This window comes from Diuraphis noxia, unplaced genomic scaffold (assembly GCF_037042655.1).
Source record: "Diuraphis noxia isolate RWA-SAM2 unplaced genomic scaffold, SU_Dnox_SAM2 contig0004, whole genome shotgun sequence".
NCBI lineage: Eukaryota > Metazoa > Arthropoda > Insecta > Hemiptera > Aphididae > Diuraphis > Diuraphis noxia.
In genome coordinates, this window is record NW_028301714.1 from 49993482 (window position 1) to 50015524 (window position 22043).

The 22043-nt window shown below is 28.1% G+C and overlaps 1 protein-coding gene and 1 long non-coding RNA gene across 3 annotated transcripts in view; one reads left to right on the top strand and one right to left on the bottom strand.

Moving 5' to 3' along the window:
- Pdk1 (Phosphoinositide-dependent kinase 1) overlaps positions 1-22043 on the top strand; it is a 161837-nt gene that overhangs the window by 45885 nt on the left and 93909 nt on the right. The window lies entirely within an intron of this gene.
- Positions 1228-17091, bottom strand: LOC149056155 (uncharacterized). The gene is made up of 4 exons (XR_016191758.1): positions 16938-17091; positions 9283-9594; positions 7941-8121; positions 1228-1364 (listed from the first exon to the last, which is right to left on the bottom strand). It is a non-coding gene; the product is annotated as an uncharacterized LOC149056155 (long non-coding RNA).

Consider the following 22043-nt stretch of genomic DNA (forward strand, 5'->3'; position numbering starts at 1 on the left):
TTACGGATTTCAACGTGTAAAATGAAAAATTTAATTAAGTAGATATAATGTAGTAATGTCAATAATTATAACACGCTGACAAATGTTATATAAATTTTCGGAATTCAAAATTGTATTTTAATTGTTTTTTAGTAAAGCATTAACTGTGAAAATGTCAATATTATTTTGATGGTGATTACATTAAATACCTAAGTAATCAAGTTGTAATAGAATCCATTGCCTTGTTTAAATGTATTCTGTAACCACAATAAAGAAATGATTATATTTATATAATTTTTTTTGTAGGTTTTGATTTTTGTATTCATATTAGTGGTTATACAATATACAAACAGTTTTCAACATTACACAACATTGCGGGTTTTTAGCCTTATGGCCCTTATGCCAAAGACTATGCTGTCAAAAACAATGTTTTTTCATATCTTTAAATATTCTAATTAAATCTCAAATTAGTGGTTTTTTCAAATTAAATTTAGGTATTACAAAAAAAAAAAAACAATTTTAAAATGTATTTCGACCTCTATGATGCAATTATTGATTTTTATACGCAAGTATATGATAAAACTTAATAAGTGTGCAGAGTGTGCTACAAATTTATGTAAGTTCATTGTGTATTATATAAGCGATAGGTACATTTGACACAAGTCGAATTTGTGAATATGATAATTATTACAGCATAAGAAAAAAATAATTGTTTTATATGATACTGATATTATTATAAACAATACAATATTAGACTTTTTTAATATAGTTTATTTGACATTGATAATTAATAATTAATAGTATGTAAAACACAACTCATTCACTAGGTCTTAACAACAACATAACAACATATAACATATAATAATAATAGTAATAATATTGACTATCTGATGTTAGTTACGAGACATACAGATAGGTACAGATAGAATGTTATAGGTAAACGAATATATTATATACTGAGCAAGATATACAACAATGCGATAACATTATTTTGATAAATTAAATTAACCAAATTATGGTTTTTTTAACGTGCCATCGTAATACATATAATTTTAATATTTTATACAATTTGATACTATTATTCTATTATATCATACAAATTAGTTGTAATTTGTATTTATATTTTATAGGTACTTACTCATTTTCAAATTTTGAAAAACATATTGTATGTTTATAACTAATCATTTTATTGTTTTTTAAATAATTTGTATAACTTCAATCTATATAACATTTATTTAGCTATATATTGCTTGCAATAATTATGTTTATACTGTTTATAATATTTGATATTCAAAAAATTAGAAAAATAAATTTTAAATAATATTTGTATATAAAAGTAAATCTAGTTGAGTAACATTTTGTTTAACGATTGTTATGACTTGAACCTAAAATATAAAATATAAATATATAATTAGTATGTCGTATACGTTAGTAAGTGAAGAAAAAAATTGTAAAAATTGAATATAAATACAACTATATAGTTACTAATTTATATACTACCTAATCAATTATCAATCATCTCATAGAGCCTAGACCAATTTTTTGTGACAAGGGTAAATCATTATCTATAGGTATATTATTGAGTCTTTATTTCCACTCTCCTTTTTTGAGAAGGCCTAGTACCATGTTAACCATAACGCCCATAACTAATACATTTATAAAAACATTTAGGCGTTAAATTTATAAATTTTTTTTCGCTTATGCGTTTCAAGTAAATTATTAGGCCATTATCCTTACCATATTGTCTCAAAAATTAAAAATTGCAAATATTTTATGAATTTGTGTTATGTAATTTATAATTGTATAATTGGTGGTCAAATGATTTTGTCATGGGGACTGGAGAGGGGGGATATGGCTGATTTTGTTGCATGCACTCGGGATATTCAAATTGCACTTTTTATGCCTAAATTAAATGATTGAACTGCACTCGAGTTCAAAAAGGGGTGTGTAATAAAAATGTTCTAAAAATAAAGTTAATTTAAATGTTTGCAAAACTAACTTTCCTTCTCGCTTAAGAAAGAAACATAAGTATAATATAATAGGTAATAAGATTTAATTTAATTTGTTGATTATTAATTGTATACTCTGTTGTGTTGTTTGATTAAGTTTTTAAAGTCTCTCTATTGTTTTACCCGTTTTAGTAAAATAAAATTCTTATATAACATATAAGTATATAAGTATTACATTATATTATACTATAGTATTGTTAATATTAATTGAATATAGTTATATTTACTATTTACTTTATTATAGTATGTGTACATATTTTTTTTCTTTTTATATAATTTAAATTATAAAAATTATAAATTTTACAAAAAAAAAAGTACCAAACGTTTAGACATTTAAGTTAATAATTAAATCGTTTATACTAAACAATGGAAAAAAAACAAACAACAATATTATGTTACTATTTACAACAAATTAATGAAATTTTTCATAATTTTGTTTGATATAAAAGTGCATATTATTTAAAATTATAATGTATTTCTTTTTAGTAGCTACTTATACAGAAATAAATTTTCTTTTAAGATTTGAAGAACATATAATTGTGTACAGACATCTTGTAAATTTGTTTGAAATTAAATAACTTACATATAAAGTATGATGTAGGTTCACAAAATATAACATAATATTATAACCGCGCATATATTTATTTTCAAACGGTTGCCTACTCACGCGTATTAATCGGTCTCTTAGTAATAAAACAGTACAAGTCATTTGCGTATTATAATTTATAATATATGTAGGTAAATAACATACGTAAATAATTATGTAGATGCCTACCATAATACTATATTATAGTGTAGAGTACTTATACATAGGTACAGGCACCAACGTACCGCTCATATCGATATTGTTATGTTAGGAAATTAAATTTTGTACAATATTCATTTTCCACGTGCATAAACAAACGTGTATTTAGGTCACTGTTACCAAAAACCAGGTCACTACACCCCGTCCTCTGCGGCGGCGGCGGCGACGACGACGACGACTTTGAGGACGATGCCAGTGGTGCTACCGATGTGCGCGACCACTACGACGCGACGTCGCCCCCGCCAACATTTACACACACACATATATATATATATAATATGTACCCTAAATACGTCATTATTGTACTTGCACACAGCGCGGGTTCGGTTGTGGCGACGACACGGTTTTCCCAAAAATCAATATCTATAACTTACGCACTGAATGATTATGTTTGTTATTTCTAATGTTGACGAGCCCCTATGCCCGCACATTTTCCAAAACGACCCAATTCGATATTATGTTTAAAAAAAAGAAATTACCGCTGCCAACAAACATAATGCCTAATACAATACGTGCATGCATGACGTGTATAATACGGGCGCCGGGGTTCCCTGCGCATGTCGGTCAAATACAAACTTGGCCCAGATTTATGAAAACAACAATAAATGTATTAAATAATATTTATTATGTTTATATTGACCAATGTTCGATCGACCCGTTCAATATTACATATTATTATCACGAACCCCGTAAAAATATTGTCTCTCACAGTTTTATTATTATGTTGTATAATAGCTAATTGGTACTGTATTACTGTTATTATAATCTATAAATATATATTGGAAAATCGTTAAAATATCGGTAGATACTTTGTACCTACCTACTAAACTCACTTAATCACATTATAATATTATAATAATTTTATAATTTTTTATAACATCGTTTTTATATTCAAATTATTATTATTAAAACATATCTTTCTTTTTTATGATCTTGTCGCCTAAGTCGTGTTATCAGTTACCACTGATACCATAATAAAAATAAAAGTCATGTTAATGCGCTACACAGTAACGTCGAGTCAATCTGATTCCTATTCTGTTTAATTAGAAATCTAAAACAAATAACAATATTTGTTTCTTTTTTTTGGTAATGTTAGAACATGATTTCGTGATGGTAGGTTTTGGTACCGTAATGTTCATAGTTATTTGTATTAGTATGTCATACGCAATGTTAACTATTATGCATTTAAGTTCATCTATTTATTTTTCATTAGATATATGAAACCTATTTAAGGAAGCAAAACCAATTTGTGAACAAATTAAAATACAAAATAATAACAATATCAAACGTTGGTTATAATATTATGTACTTGTATAGTTGCACATAATGCAAATGTAATGTATACCTATGTCAGAAAACTAAACTAGACATTAGACATATTCTTACCATTTAAAAAAGTTAATAAAGTTGTCATACATTATAATGTATATTATGACAAAATTAATGAGCCATTTTCACAGACGTATAAATTGTGTTTATTTTATTCTGTCGAGACAGAATGATAATAACGATTAGTATATCTACGACAAAAAATACAAAACTGTCGCTAGCTAGTGCACATGCACTAAAACTAATCGTTATATTTGTTATTTTTATTTATTACTCGAGACCAAATATTAAAAAACTTGAACTTACTCAACAGAGCTTTAGACAATATTTATATATATACAGGGTGATTTTTTTATCGAAGAACACTCATACTCATACACTCATACTTTTTTAAATAATGAGTGTTCTTCGATAAAAAAATCACCCTGTATACCTTAGCTCTATCCAAATCCAAAAATTCCGTCATTCGCCTTTTTTTGTAGTCGCAGAAGCGAATTTTCTTTTTTTAGTTGACAGTTTTTCCTCAGTCGGTCGATGCTTTTCAACTGATAAAAGTAGTTAATCATATTTTATCATAAAATAATGTCAACAACATTCTTGAGAGATACGCGTGTCATAACAATGTGTACTATTAATAAACTAGAAATTATGGGAATTAAATTAACCTTGCTTGTCGAATCGACGAATAATTAGTGTTATCAATAAAATTTTCTGAGATTCTATAAATAATATTCTTGCTTTTAAATTTTTCAAAAGAAAAATTCATTCTAATTTTAAAAATTACAGATTAAAACGTATTATTGTGAACGTAAAGTTTGTCATGTTGTACGTTTGTAAGCAGGAGAAAACCAAACCCGTGTCCTCTTAGGTATATATTTTACAGATTGCAAATATAGATGTATTTATATGTATATTGTATATTATTAAATTATGACTATATTGAAATTTAAAAAGTTTAAAAAACATGTTTTTATAGGGGTGTTTCCTTGATTTTTATTATAATATTATATTATTACATATTATTAATTTTATAATGCATTTAAAATTTTTAATTTCTCAAAATAATTTGGAAAAAGTTATATAGATTTAAATAAAATATATTACATATACATTTTAAATGAAATTCATCTTTTTGGAAATTATAACTTTCATAAAATTGCTATACCTTATATATCCCTGTTGAGTTTTCCTTTGCTTTTCTATCGCTATCAGCTATCAATATACATACATACATATACATGATATACTTAGCATTATAACGTATTTAGTATTCATCTGAGTAGGGCAAAGGTCTTCAACCTGCGGTCCACTTTGTCTTTATTTATGGGCCCGCGAACAAATTTCAAGCATAGCGTATATATTTAAATATATTTTTAATTATTTAATACAGGTTTTTATTACTGTTGTGACCCGCGAGATTTTTAAAAATAATATAGGTGGCTCGCTGCCTAAAAAGGCTGAAGACTCCTGGAGTAGGACATTCGAATAAAATGTTATCTAAATAATCTCCTAAATACAAATTTTTGTGAATGTATTTTTTACAATTATTTATCTACAAAAATAGTTTGAATAATAAATTTGCAGTTGTATTAAATTAAAAATATTATGTCGTTAGAAAATTAGTTTTTGAAATACATTCAAATTATTTAGATAAACATTTTCCCAACTGCATGATATTCATAACCTAAAATGATGTGTCCTTTTATAATTTTTATGAAACGATTACCGGATTACCTAATTATATTCATCAATAATTTGTCAAAAAAACTTTAATTATAGATACCTAATTGTTATTTTTTTATGATAAGCTTTATGTTGCTCGAAAAATGTTAACAAATTATTGTATGCCAACAAGCCACTGAATCAATACAATAATAATACTTTTGTACGTCGAGTGTTTGTGGATTTTGGCTTTGGGATATTTGAATAAAATAACAAAAGAGCATGTGGCGACCGCATGATAAGTGTTTACGGATATTCACATGCCAGTTACAGTAGACAGAGTTAAGCTTTTGAAAACGATAGACATTACTTATCGTGATACCAATTATTTATTCGAATATAAAAACTAAATTGAGGAGCACTTGTGTTGGTGACCAGTAGATTACGGGACTCATTGTAGTATAAAAAGACTTATTTACATACAACTGAACTTAGGTATTCTCAGAAATAGACAATAATTGGCGCACGTGATATAATTCATTCGACAATAATAATGCACTTGAAGTTATCGATTAGCTTAAAAGGACATCTCTAGCTACATATTGTGTCGTCTCCGTATTAGAATCGCACAACATGGTAAATTTGTGCTGAACTTGTGTTCAGACAGAACCAATAACATTGTGTATTAAAACATATATAAGTGTTTTTTATATATTACACCCATTATCAAACTAAAATACAATAATATTATCTATGTTTAGTGTGTAAGATATTGAATTTAAAATTTGAATCCTACGAAAAATGTTTCAACTTAAAAATATACATTACTCACTTAAATAGTAAAAACTAATAACATTCATACGCCATTACACCAATGATGTATTTAGTATTTTTCTAGAGAAGGGGTAACTCGATGTTTCACTCTACTAGTTACCACTTTCTAAAATATGTCAGAATTAAAATTTTTCAGAATATTTGAGCATTAAGAAACGAAAATTTTCATACGTCATAAAATATTTGATTCCATTTAAATTCTAATTCTATGTGACAAGCAAATAAATTAAAATGTTCACAATAATATGATGCATCATACAAAACACACATCCAGTGTAGTCTCTCAACTCTTTTAAATATACACTGCTGTCAAGCACAGAAGTTGTTCTTTTTAGTTCTTACCTTAAATTATTTCACCATTTAACTCTAATATTATAACTAATAGCACAAACATGGTTCTGCTGAACTACGCACAATTATTGCTGTTAATGTACACTTGTATGTTTATAAGGTGGAGACAACATAATATGTAGGTGTGACGTGTTCTTAAATTAATTTACACATATTTTATTCGCCAGAAATATTACGTGTGATGTCGAATAAGTAATAACTATCTGTCAATTTCGGAAAACCAGTGTATCTATTGAAATAGGCTGAAGGGCGTTCCGTCGCCTGTCAATCATACATGTACCTAACGCATACATCCGAACGAGATTTCTAAAGGAATTACACAATTCGATTTTGAACGGTTTATACATTTTACCGATGAATTACTAATGATAAAGTAAAAATGTAAACTTTTTATTGAATTTAAATATAATCTGAAACTTGACTTTAGTTTTAGTTTTTTTTTTCTTAATGAGTAAACATTTTTTATAATAAATGTATGAATGAATGCCCTTCAAAATAATTTAATTAACTTGTTTTATATCCAATAATGTTAATGTTTCAATTTTATTTAAAAATTAATTACGTGGAAACATGTATTGCTTAGTTTTTTTTTGCAGCGTAATTAAATGTTCTAAAAATATATTAATTAATGAGTAAGTAATTACATTTTAGCAATTAAAAGTGATTTTATACAATATAAAATATTTTTACCAACTTATATATCATAGAACCTAAACACTTTTTAATTATTTTTCTTCCCATGAATGTTGCATTTATAATAGTGACGTGCAGTTAATTTCAGCTTTATTTTACTTTTAATTACTTAACTGATTTTGACTTAAAGCTGCTAGATAAATATTTAATAATAATAACTAATTTTATTGTAGTAGATGCGTAACTCAATCACATAATAAACATTTACTAACAAATAAAATAAGAAAATTAAGAAAATTAAATAATTTTAATTTGATTTCTTATAAATATGAACTTACTGTTTATTATTGTCTTTGGTTGGTAAAACAATGCTATAAATCAGGCTCGTGAATCTAGTGTTAACGGTGAGGCACAATATTCAGATTCGAAACTACTAAGATGGCCATAATGATAGTATTGAAAATGCTTCTTATTATACAGATAGGAAATACCACACTTTCCTTCAACAATCCACCTTTGCTGTAAAAAATGTTTAGTAAATCTCACGATCTTCGACTACTTATATAGTTAAATTTCTATAGGTACGTTATAAACATGTAAATAAATCTGTAGCCAATGGAAATGGTATATTTATGGGTTGTTATTATTTTTCAAAATTTGGTTTTAAAAAGGTTTTTTTATAAACACAGATTCGATGGAAGGCGTGTGAGTATGGTTCTCAACTCAGCAGGGATACGACCTCAAATGTCATCAGAAAACTTATTTTGAAACAATTTCTCTCACTAAATAAACATTTAACGTACAGCGTGCAAACAAAACTATACGCGTGTTAATTTAAATTGATGTACTACAAGTTATTTGTAAATAACCGTTTGACGGAATTTCGTGTATTTTGTTGTCTTAAGAATGAAAGGTATTTAGTTTGTATTTGCACAAACATATTATCAGTTTTAACTTTTAAGATACATATTTATTTAATGCACAAACAATGCAAAAAATGGTGGATTGGTTGAATTTTCTATAAAAAGGTCTGTTGATAAGGCGGTTCCCGGAATTTAATCGAATGCTAATAATAATAACAACAACTATGCTATTTTAAAAGGTATATTATAATTTATAATATTAACTGCTTCATATAAACATGTATAGGTTAAGTAGGTGAGATATTATTTTATAATAGAAACAATAATTATCGGCATTAATATAATTTATAGTCGAAACTTACATTTCTAAAGGTCAGTATAGACAGTATAAAATATAATATACTATAAAGACATACCTATCTATATACTATGTATTTATAATATTATATATTAGTTGGTATGTAATATATATATATATATATATATTATACTATTTATACTATATTGCTATATTGTACGTTATATATAACTGTCAATGACACAAGTTGTTATGCAGTTATCGACATACCAAGAGCACTGCAGGTATGATTTGACTTTAGATAAAAAGAGAAACTTATATCATCTGTGCTGTAATGTGAGCATGTATTAGGTCATTTGGCGTCTGATGAAAATAATTAAATACATATCTAATGGTCAAAATTTAAGAAAAAAAAATTGTACTTAATATATAACATAGAAATAAGTGTATAACGTATATTCATTTCTTCGGACTATAAAAAGTTATTACGTGCTAATGTCCGTTTATCGACATAGTTACCTGCATAATATATTCTTGATAACCCGCACCGGCACTCGTCGATGGTTTTATGATGAGAAACCAGGATTAGGTACACGATTACCTGGATTTGAATCAACTCGAATTTTTATGATTATGTTTTTGTGACACCTGTACTTAAAATCCGGTAATATTGAATTGAGTCTTGCAAATATTTTTGGGTTATCGGAGTTGAGTCCCTTCATTCTATTAACGTCATCCAGGAGACACCACGTGGAGGTTGACTGCGTGTAGTCTCCCAAAAGTTGTGTTTGATTGTTTACAGTATTTTTTTTTTGAACTTTAGATACAAAACTACAAAATAGTATAAAGTACAAAAAGTTAATTAATAAGCTTATAATATAATTTAAGTAGTTATATATGATTGTTTACAGTTTTTTTTTTATCAGTTATAAAACACAAGTTAGTATGAAATACAATCAGAAATTGGTTAAAAAATAATTATGCGTAATATAAATATAAAATAATTTAAATAGTTGCCGGTAAAAATTTAAAAGATACAGACTTTAAAAATTCAAATCAGAAAATTTGTTTACTATAGTATCGTCAACTATTTAGATAGTTATGATATCTAAATCTTATCTCTTTACGGACTCAATTTAAACACATACATGTTAGTATGGACTCAGTTCGATGTCAGCCCTTAAAATCAATTATTATTTGAAACACGTTTTGGTCGACAATGTTGATGGGGTCTGATGGAGTCGTATACATTATACATTATATCTTGTTTATTGTCACTGGATATATTTTTAACTTTTGTAGAAGTTTTCTCAATGACTTCATAAATTGTACAGTCCTGTCATAAACGTTCATCGAATACATGGTACGCGCATGTTTCTAATGAGTATAATGAATGATATAATGTGATAGACGATAGTTCAGTAACTATGTATTCTATTAAGTATCAAAAAAGAAGTTTATATGGAAGTCAATATATCGTTGTATATAGGTACCTATACAAATAACGGAAAATTTTCCACGTTCATTTTGTAAGCGAAATATGCCTGTTTATCGTTTAATATACAACTATACAAGCATAATAATATACATAGTTTGTGATCTGTGGGGGAAAAACGTAACAGTTACACTGACAATCAGCGCAGTATAATATTATAATAGATTTTTTATATCCTAAATAATATTACAATTTTACGAAGATAATAGAATCTTATATATAGATATATAGAATTGAATAAATTGGTACCTATATGGAGTGAAGACTGCATTCGACAGTATTTCAATAAGAAAAATGTAGGCAAATCGATATGACGGTATTTTCATGATTTGTGTGTAAATGAACATTAGTCTATGTTAGTCTAATCTTGAAATGTTATAGTATAAATTATCAATGAATAGTTTATAATTTATATTGACCGGTGCACTTTCTAACGCGCAGAAACATATCTACACATTCTACACTAATATTATAAAGAGAAAAGATTAGTTTGTTTGTATTGAATATGCTCCGAAACCACGGGACCGTTTTGACCGATTTGTTTTACCATTAGAAGCCGACATTATCTCTGATGAACATAGGCTACTTTTTACCGCGGAAAAATGCTTCATTCCTACGAGAAAACGGGTAATATGAATTATCTTTCCGTACTTATCTTGTTCACATAACTTCTAAACGGCTGAACTGATTGGGTTGAAATTGTAAATGGGTATTTCAATGGTTTCACAGACACTGCAAATATATTAAGCCTACCTAATCTATCTTTCTATGCATTAATCACATTATTTAAGCAACATATTTTAATTTTTCTGTCTTTGTAATTCAATAACTAACAACTGTCCGCCGTCGTCGTGTCTCTCTTGACGCTCACGTTCCTACCACCGCTACTTTAATATACAGCAGATTAATTCCTATTCAACATGTAAGCAAATAATTTACTATTATATAGTTGATGTTGTATTTATTTTGTTTTTTATCATTTTAGAATGCCCAAAAGGCGAAGACCTCAACTTTATAGATTTGTAGGCTATATTTTATCTTCATAAGTGGCCCTTAATTTTTTAATTTAAATTTGAGATTTTTTATAGAATATTAATAATAATAATAGAATAAAATAATAATAACAACAAACATAAACATATTTATACCTAACTCTACGAATAGTGCACACATTTATAACACACAGACATGGAAAAAAACGACCCTCCCACATGTGAAATGTGTGGATTGGACTTCACAGTCAAACATATCATCACCAAATGCCAAAAATACGATGACACGAGGAAATCACCAAATATCACGATAAATTGGAGAAGCGCTTGGACCGGACGTCCGGACCCCAATCAATCATGAACATCCTACAATTTATAAAAGAAATTCAGCTATATAACCTAATTTAAGCCATACCATAACATAAGTTAACCACCTTTGTAAACTAATTTAAGTTAATGTCAATCTAATGGCCATAGAAGTCGATGTTTTTTTAGATCAATAAAAAAAAAAAATATTTTTTTGTTATTATAGGGTTGCTATTGGTTATACAATTTAGTATGGAATAAAAAGAAATTAGCAATTTGTTATTAGGTACGAATTTAAAAAATTTAAAAAATCTTTACAAAGCTAAAAATGCGATAAAATATTATGATTGAATATACTTTTAGTATTGTTTTTTAAATGGCTATGTTAAAAATCTTTTATCGAGATTAAGATATGGTAAATCCACAGGAATTTCTCAAGGAAAAATTTGATCATGATTAGTCAGATATAAACGACAAATAGGACAAAAATGTTGAATCATATATACAGTTGGTATTTTTAAGAGGGAACGAAGTGCATGGGAATTAGGCATTAGCCAGTGTTAATATGAAAGTATTTTAAAGTTACTCAAAACTATATAAAATTTGATGTCATTGGAACTTTAACAGCTAGATTTAGGCATTAGGTTGGATGGATTTTTATTTTAAGAGAAATTGTATTCATTTAAAATGTTATTAAGTTTTAATCGAAACGGTTTTTAATATTCCAAAAACTATTCACTTGTAGACTATAATAGAATAAATTATAATTAGCTTTGAAAATTAAAATCCATCCAACCAAAGTCTTATCTAAATTTTACAAAGTTGTTATGCAAATTGGTTTAAATACCTATAAATAATATGATTTTAATCATAGATTTGTTTAGTTAGGTAGTAAAACGAGTACATATATTTCAAGTCCGTGTACATAGTTTGAATGTGATGAAATATTGTAAATAACAAATTTATTACTTTATAACACATATACGATATAAGCTTAAAACTCGAATATTTAATGACTTTTGGGAACAACTATACACATATGTAAGATAGATATTTAAATTACATACAATATTAGTTATTTTATTTTGTAATTAAAAAATACTGATTAGAGACTCGAGACTTCTGTTATTTACTTTCCTACGTTATAATTTTCAGTCAATTTTTTGAAATTTTTAAAAATATTTAATCAACTAGGTACTTGACTATTTGTACTATGGAAATGGTTCCAATTCCCAGTAGGTATCCTTTTAAATCCATGTTTAAATTTACTAAATATAACTTAATATAATATTTTACTATTTTACTATTATATAAACAATCTTTGGAAATCGAGACTTCATGCAGAATAGTTATTTGTATACAATAATTTATTCATCGTAGAAATAATTCTGAATTCATAATTTGCATAGTGATACACTGTTGATACCCACTTAATAAGAAGTTATACATTTCCGACCTACTATGTAACACAACACACAATGAAATTCCTAGTTTATTTTTGTATATTTATCGGTGATAAAAAACATAGTTAGACAATGTTTTTCTCAGTATTATTATATTTCCATGACGACATGACTATGAATATTAATTTTTGGGCATGTTCAAATTTTACGAATTTAAATACTGAACATGAAGTTATGATGTTATTGTCTGTCCGTTAAAACGTGTAAGATTCATCTTTAAAATAATATATTGTTATTTGTGTTCGATATGCACATATAATTCTTGTCACACACAGTTAAAAACTCGTTGTGTAGAGTTATTTTAAAATTTAAATATTGTGCAACTATAAGAATTGCAATTAGCAAATTTTTCAAAGATAGCAAGATATTTATTGTTTTTAAATACAGTTCTATTAATACTTATGATGGGATAAAATGCGATTTCAAAGCTCCTGTAAAAGCTATAAGATTTTATTAATTTAATTTTTTTCTTCTTTCTCTTTGGTTTTGACCGTTTAAGATCATATTGCTTACCAGGCACTTCACCATCTATAGTTCTATCCTCCGCTATTTTCTGCTAGTTGTTATTTGATTCCTCTATATTGTTTTTTTTACACAGTCCTCCAAACCTTGACTATGGTCTTCCGAGAGATCTGCTTCCTACTGCAGAGTTTTTCTCAATTACCATTCTTATCATTAAATCACGCTTCTTCCAGGGAATTGTATTTAGTTGGTCATTTTCGAAATGTGTAAATCACTAAAACAAGACACCCAATCGGGTTTTTGCATTTTTGGTTTGTTGAAAATTCATTAATGTATTTTTCAGTAAAATTTATTGTACACGCATAACGTAAACAATAAACCACAACGATATTAGTACTACAGATATATATGTCAGCGAATCAAATTTCGAAAAAATAAATGTAATTAATACTAAGGCAACTTTGTAAAGCCCATTCATGATGTTTGAAGTTCAAATGATTTAAATAACAAAACGTGTACTTATAATAGTATAAAAAAAATAAAAAATACAATGAATACGGTCACTGATTGTTATTGAATAACTATCGTGATGCCTGAATGTCGTTTTAGTTTACAAACGGATTATTTATGAGTCACTAAAATGTGACGGTATTCGTGAGTCATTCGGAGGTATTTTGAATCAGTAACGGCCATAACGAGATAACAATAAAGTTTTGAGCCAAAAACTAACAATAAAGATTTAATCGTATAATCATGAAAACTTCCAAGTCTTGTAAAAAGTAATATTTATTCATTGGGAAACGCTCAACCTGTTATAATAATGGTGTAGGTGCTCGTATAAAATATAGCTGTAAATTAGTAGAACTAATTAAAAAATAATTTTTGATCTATTAATTTATTATACCCACGTATTTATCATATAAGTGTACTTATTAAGTGTACTTATTTTGTACCTACACTAAATTTATTGTAATACTTTTTCAGCTGCAGTAAAGCAGTATCTTAAATCTTGTTTTTATTTATATAAGTTTGTTATCGTATGTTCGTATTCAATAAATATACAAATATCTATTTTAATAAGAATTTTACATTTGAATGATATTTGAATTTTAATCAGACATAAGACAAAAATATACCTAGTAAATACAATCCCTAATATAGTTATTGTTTAATTGTACAAGTATATAAAAATCATAAGATTTTTCAATCGGTTGATGGTTGCTTATATTTTACTAATTAATGTTTATTATGTATATATTATAGTAAAATCAAATATTAATTAACCTAAAATATATGTATACATAAAAATGATACTTTCGTTTGTTTGCTCGTATTTGAATATTTAAATATAGTATAATGTATTAAGTACAGTTCAGTTGTATTTTACTTATTCGATCGCGTAACTGCATACTTTTCATCCCGTTTATTATTTATAATAATAGGTAGGTATGTAAACTAGTAGTACGTATGTATAAAGACCCTAACTTAACCTATATAACACACTGACACCATACATATTATTCACACCGAGTCCTTGGTTTTAACTTTTATTTACCAGTGTTCTGGTGACTTATGAGTCAGTATCATTTTATGTGAGTAATAAGTAATAACTCATAATTTATAACTATGGTTTACAGAGATTTCTACTAAAATACCACAGCAGTGGTTATTTCATCGTTGTGCAAATGAGCAATATAATATCAACACAATTATGCAAACAAGTGTTACTATGTACCTACCTTACCTATTTATGTTAGTCAATAATACAATTTAAAATTACTTTATGTTAATATTGCATGACGTTCTTTACTTTTAAAGAGTGTTAAATACTTATAAACTTATTAAGCTTTGTATCCTTTATGTGATAACCAAATTGTTTACTCATATATAATTTCTGATTTCATTTGTTTTAAAATGGTTTAGAAAATTGTATAGGTATAAGACCCATATTCCTCAACAAAAATAGTTTATAATGCATGCCTATATTACTTATAATAAATTCGTCTAATTTTTTTATTAATACTGTTTTACTTACATGTTTATTACCCGTCACTTATTTTATTCTGAAGCATTAATTTTATAGTTGGTATAAATTTAGTATTTATTTGATAGCCACTAAAATGTATTGTTTTAATTCGTTTTACTAACTTAAATCTAATTTTTATACATAACAATGTGTAGAATATATTTATATGTTATATTATATACTTGTCTTTAATTTTGTATCCATTACTTCAGTAGATGATACTTATTACAGCAGACTAGTTCAAAATTCGAATTAACTAGATGATCTGTAATTTCTAGCTACTTGATCGTGACAAAAAGTTTGAGAGTTATTATTGTTTATATCTAAATTATTATGAAATACCTCTGAACTTTATATAATGATATTGAATTACCAGCATTAGCCATTAATTTATTTTAAACACAATTGGCTTATATTGATTTTGCGACGTAATTGGTATAAAAAGGTCATTTTAATAGAAACTTGTATGATGCCATAATTTAGTAACAGTACAATAATGATCATAATACATCTTTGATTGTATATAATTATAACATAATATGATTATGTAACAATAAGTAATAACAATATTACTAAATGGGAATTTTTGATAAACACGTAATATTAATGAAAAACGCAAGGCTCTCTTCATTCTTATAAGATATTAACTATCCATAAAATGTATTATAATTATATTATATACATAGGTTATTAACAACTACTAGTTTATGTTTATTTTTTAAATCGTCTGAATAAATAAATCGAATGTATTTACAGTCGTCAAGAATATAATATTTACAATGACAAGAAAGATATATTTGATTATTGAGACTATATAGTATTACACGTATATAACTACCATTTACTACGCGTGTACGTGATGGCGTTAAAATGCTCGCACTATGTAGTTTAAGAATTAAAAACCGTTTTAATTTCAAACCGTTTTAACGCCATCATATTATAAACGTAGTAATTGATACACTAGGTATGTGTTGTTCTAAATATCGTGATTCCCGTTATCGAGATCATGACTTCAGTGGCAGATTGAACAAATATGGGATACCACTAGACCAAGTGTGATTTAAAATCTTAGTGCAGCTACTTGGTTTCGGGAGAGGGTCGTAATAAGCCTATTAGTGTTTATTATTATTATTCATTTTGGAGATGAATACAGTGCATAGGCAACGGGTGTATTGACCTCGGCCGCCGTCGGGCGGTGACTCCGGAAGTCGTCTCGTTTTGCGGATATTATATTATACGTTCTATTCTTAACGCACAGTGGATTTTCATTCATTTTCGCATATTGCTGTATGTCATAGCATGTGCATGTATTTCCGTTTTTATACTTAATAACAATGATATTCTCAAGTCAAAATTCGTTAGTAGCAACAGGCTACTGTTTACTATACTTATTAGTAACAAATTTCTAAGCGTTTAGCACCCGAACTCACCCGACGCATCTGCGGTTATCGGTGTCGTCCACCCATCCGCTCTGGCCACCACAGGTCTGCCAACGCGACCGTGAGACGGTGGTTGTTTTGCCGTGGTCTGAACTCCGAATAAATACGTTTGCGACGGCAACAATAATAATAATATAAAACGCGTGTTGTGATGGGTATATGCAACGGGTAGGTTTACTAGTCGGTGGTGAACGCGATTTTTCGACCCGTAGGGCGTCGTCAATCGGTGGCGGTAAGTGGTGGTGGCCGGGTGGTGCGTGGAATGGTGTTTTGGCGAACTCGGGTGGTCTGCGTAGCGTGCGTCTAGACAGACGGGACCGCCGCCGCCACCGTCGGGAGTCTGGCACACACCCCTCTCTGCGCATTCGACGCAGGCTCGGCCGCAATGCCCCTCGCAACCCCCTCCCCACCACCATCCAGACGGGGACCGATGCCTCCATCGCCGCCACCGCCACCGCATTCTACGGTATCGACGAAATATTTCCGGTCGCACGGCGAGAGAGAGAGAAGAGCGTGCGTGTGCGTCGCGCCGGCCCGGCCCGCACACGTACACAGACACGCGGGTTCTCGTGCGTTCATCGTCCAGACAGACGGTCGGTCGGGTTTTGCAACCATATACACAAAATCCGTTTGCGCGCGCACGCGCGTGTATACACATTCCGACGGAAAATAATAATAAAAAGGGACCGATTGCACACACACACACACACACGCATATATATTATATATATTTAGGATGTATTATATATAGTGCCCGTCTACGGCACGCCTTTCGTCTACCCCCACCTCCCCGCTACAACGCCGACCCCATACCACCGCCACCCGCCCTCGTCGACGTCACCACTTCGCCTGTCTGTGTTTTTTTTTTTTTAAACTCATTGTGTACATGGTGCATTGCCGTTTCATACCTTTATAAAATATACGATATTATGTGCGTATCGCATGCTATATTATATATATTTATGTGTGTGTGTATATCGATGCGACGCATTTTCCGCAGACGGTTTTCTCCTCATTGGCTCTCAGTTGATCTCCGTCGCGGTGTATTCGAGTATGTGTGAGTGTGTGAGTGTGACCACCACTGCTGGCACACTACTACTCGGAATCGTCGGAAGGGTTATACAATAATTTCATCTGCATGACAAATATATTAACACATATTGTTTGTCATACGCATATTCGTGGTGATCCACCATAGTTGTATTCTCTACCCTATTTTTACGTTTGATAATAAATAAATTTAAATTCTAACTTTTACAAAAGGTAATGCGCATGTGCTTGTATCATAAGACTATTAGGAGCTAGGACAATATTATACTGTGTATTTATTTTTAAAAAAAAATTTGGTTTTTTGAAACTGTTCAGATATAGGTAGGTACTTTAGGAACATATTAAAGTACCTATTATACTATATTAATTATATCATATTTAAATGCATCGTGTGGTGGGGCCATAGGCATAAACCATTCAAAAATATTTGAGGGTTTCAGCCCCAAACAAATTTTAGAGGAAATAAACCATGAGGGAATTACTTCTCATACTCTTTATCAAGTTATTTACTAAAATTTTATTATTTTTAAGCACTGTCTGGATGTAATAACTAATAATAGTATTAGGTAAGTACTTAAAGGAAACTACTCAGAATTTATGTATTAAATTAATATTTGAAAATACCTATTGCATATATTTTGAATTTCGATAAAAATCGTTTTTAAAGACTTCTAAATTATGTAAAACAATGTCACCCCAATATTTCTCGTACACACTACACGCATATAATGATACTACGTGTTTGCGTGCTGTAATAATATATTCTTATGCAGGCAATAAGCACTACTTCTGCTCAATTATTATTATAATAGCTAGTTTATTTGGTCAGCAATGCTTTTCCAACAATACAGACCTAACCTAACCTAATCTATTATACGTTTCACGTTCAGCAACAATATTTGATCCTAACGCATTGTAACGTATCGTATCGTAATTTGCCGCCGGGCGTAAGTTATTGAATTCATCGTGAAACCTTTATTTTTGGAAAAAAAAAAAGAGTTATAAACTTATAATTAATATACGAATACATTATCCGCTTATGAAAAAAATTAGAAATACTATTATTTACCTGTGTGTCTTGTGAAAACTGAGAAGTTAAATATTATACGTTTTAATTGTTTCATCAAGCAATCCAGAATAATAAGTACACCGTATTGTTATATGATCAGATAATCTGTATTTTTAACTGGTTTAGAATATATTATATATATACACAAAAATACTCTCAAAGTATGAATATAACGTATTGCTGTACAAGTAACTTTTGAAAAAATTACTGCTAACCTTGTACTATCACTTTACGGTTGAATTAACTTTGATGAATTAAATAAAGATTTCGGTTTAAATAATATGTAATGTCTACAGTATAAACATAATTTTAATCGGGCAAATTTTATTTTGTTTTGTGTATAACTCGACGATCTGCAAAATCTATAACTCTCAAAACTAAGACATACTATTTTTTCGAATTATTAGTTATTGATATATTTGATAATATTATACAGGGTGATTATTTTATCAAATAACACTCATTATTTCAAAAACTATTGACTTTTTTCAAATTTTTTGTTTTTCAAAATTTTAGAACCATCTTGTTCTAGAACTATATATTTTTTAAATATTTTTACCTTTATCAACTTTTGATTTTCAAATGACAACCTATACTTAAAATTTCATAAACTAAAAAGGCTATTTTTTCAATGAATTTTCACGTTTAAATTTCATTTTTCGTTAATCCGTTTACAAGATATAGCTTCCCAAAGTTGGGTGGTGTTTGTGTGTTATAGGTTAGGTTAGGTATGTTTGTTTTTTTAATAGGTGGTATTTACATACAAACACCATATAAGTGTTGTTTGATAAAAGAATCACCCTGTATATTGAAAATTATAACAAGAGAGTAGGTATATAATATTGTATATTATTTTATAAATATTATGATATTAAAAATTGCAATCCTAAATTAAAATTATCACATATTTATTCAAATACATACAATATTATCATGACTAATACATTAAAAAAAAAAAATAACATGTTTAATTGTCTCCTTTAGATATTTTAAGTGCTGTGCTTTTAAAACGTCAACACTTAAATTTTTTTTAACTTTATTGTTCATTGTGGTTCATAACTAATATAAGATACATAATATAAACATAAATTTAAAATTATTTGTATATAATATTACTACTATATACTTTTATTTAGTCTCCTAAAGAATAAAGGTCACAGAATGTTTGCGGTAGGTTATGAGTCATAACTATATGACCTACCACAAACAAACGTATACAGTAAGTTGTATACAGTCACCATATATGCTTTGTTACTGCAATGCTAAAAGCGAATATATAAAAAATATATTGCGGTATTTTATTTATTAGATTAATTGATGCTTTATTTGTAAATATTTTATATTGAAATAATGTTTTTAAAAATGATTGACAACACATAATATTTTAAACGTAAAGCAGTCTGAATCCGTAAAGTTAAAAAAAATAATAATATCTAAAATGTAATAAAAAAAAGCTTAAGCCCATAAGTCATAAATGACTTATTATTTTAAATATCACCCTGCGCACATAAATAAAGCGGCTTTGTCTGCAACATTTTAGCCTTTGGGAGAGAATGAACATTTATAAGTATTTTGAGTTCTCCACGAGTTGTGGCTAATCTTGGTTGTAAGTCTAAACATTTTTGTCATAAATATTACGTTACAAATGTCAAGTGCAAATGGCAATTTATCAAACTTTTCCGGATTTAGCACTGCCGTTATTGGATGAAGTGTAATATAAAGAAAGATGAGTAGGAATTGGTCTGCCTGGCGGTTACTCAACTAGTTCTTAATAATAACATTTTTAAGTAACATTATACACATTAAGAATTAAGACATATATCCTTTCAGTGTCACATCCATAGTCCACCCACAGATTACGCATATTGAAACGTTATATTTTAACTGAAAGTTATTTGATGCATTAATTGAAAATAGATCACGCGATATGATAAAATAATATATTATTTATTCATTGTTCGTTGTAAATTATATGCATACCTCGTGGTGTATACAGTAGGTATGCTCAATTTTCCAAAAAAAAAAATTAATATATTTATGTATAAGTACTTAAAATGTATTAAAAATGTCAATATGTAATTTATCTAGTAAAAATGTTTATTTAGCATAAGATAAACAACTGTTAGAACATCTAGATGATTTTGTTAGAGTAAATTTACTTAATAAAATCGAGTTAAAAACTTGATGAACAACACACTTAATAATTCTATTATAAGGCGAACTGGGACCAAGATAATATCAAGAAATCTGGTATTGTGATATTTTTTTGTAAGTTTTTATAAATGTCTTGAGTATAACGTCATTTCTACTATATTAATTATGTTTACAATATTATTTTCTCTATTGTTTATTAATAACATTTATTCTACATAATTTTAAAAGTTGATTATTTTGTAGCAAATAAACATTTTCCGAACCATTAAAAAAATAGTTTTGTGTTTGCAGGCATATTTTTTAATTCCAAAGAGCTGAAAACAAATTTATCATTTGTGTGTGATACGGTCGATTTATGTAAAAAAATAAGCTGCGGAAGTGTATACACAAGTTTTTGACATTTCAGAATTTGCTAAGAATATTATATACCGAAGTACAAATATAAAAACTAAATTTTACCTCAAATTTAGTTATGAAATGTCATACGATGATAATAAGTCAAAAATGTAAAATCTTTTATATAACTTATAAAATGTCTTAATTTAGATGTATGTATAGATTTTATTTTTATTTTTTACTTAAATATTTAATATTAATAAATATTTGAATTAATAATATTATGTTCTTAAAAAAATTGAGTAGGTACTCATAACTATTTATAAATAACACATCATCTAGATGTTTGAAAAATGTGTGGAGAGCTTCGTAAAAAACATATTTAAATAAATGTATAAAAGCAATAATATCTTATGACCTTATGTTCTGCAATCTATCTTTATAATAATTTAAATGCTTTTCATAGCTCACTTATTTCGTTGCTTAAT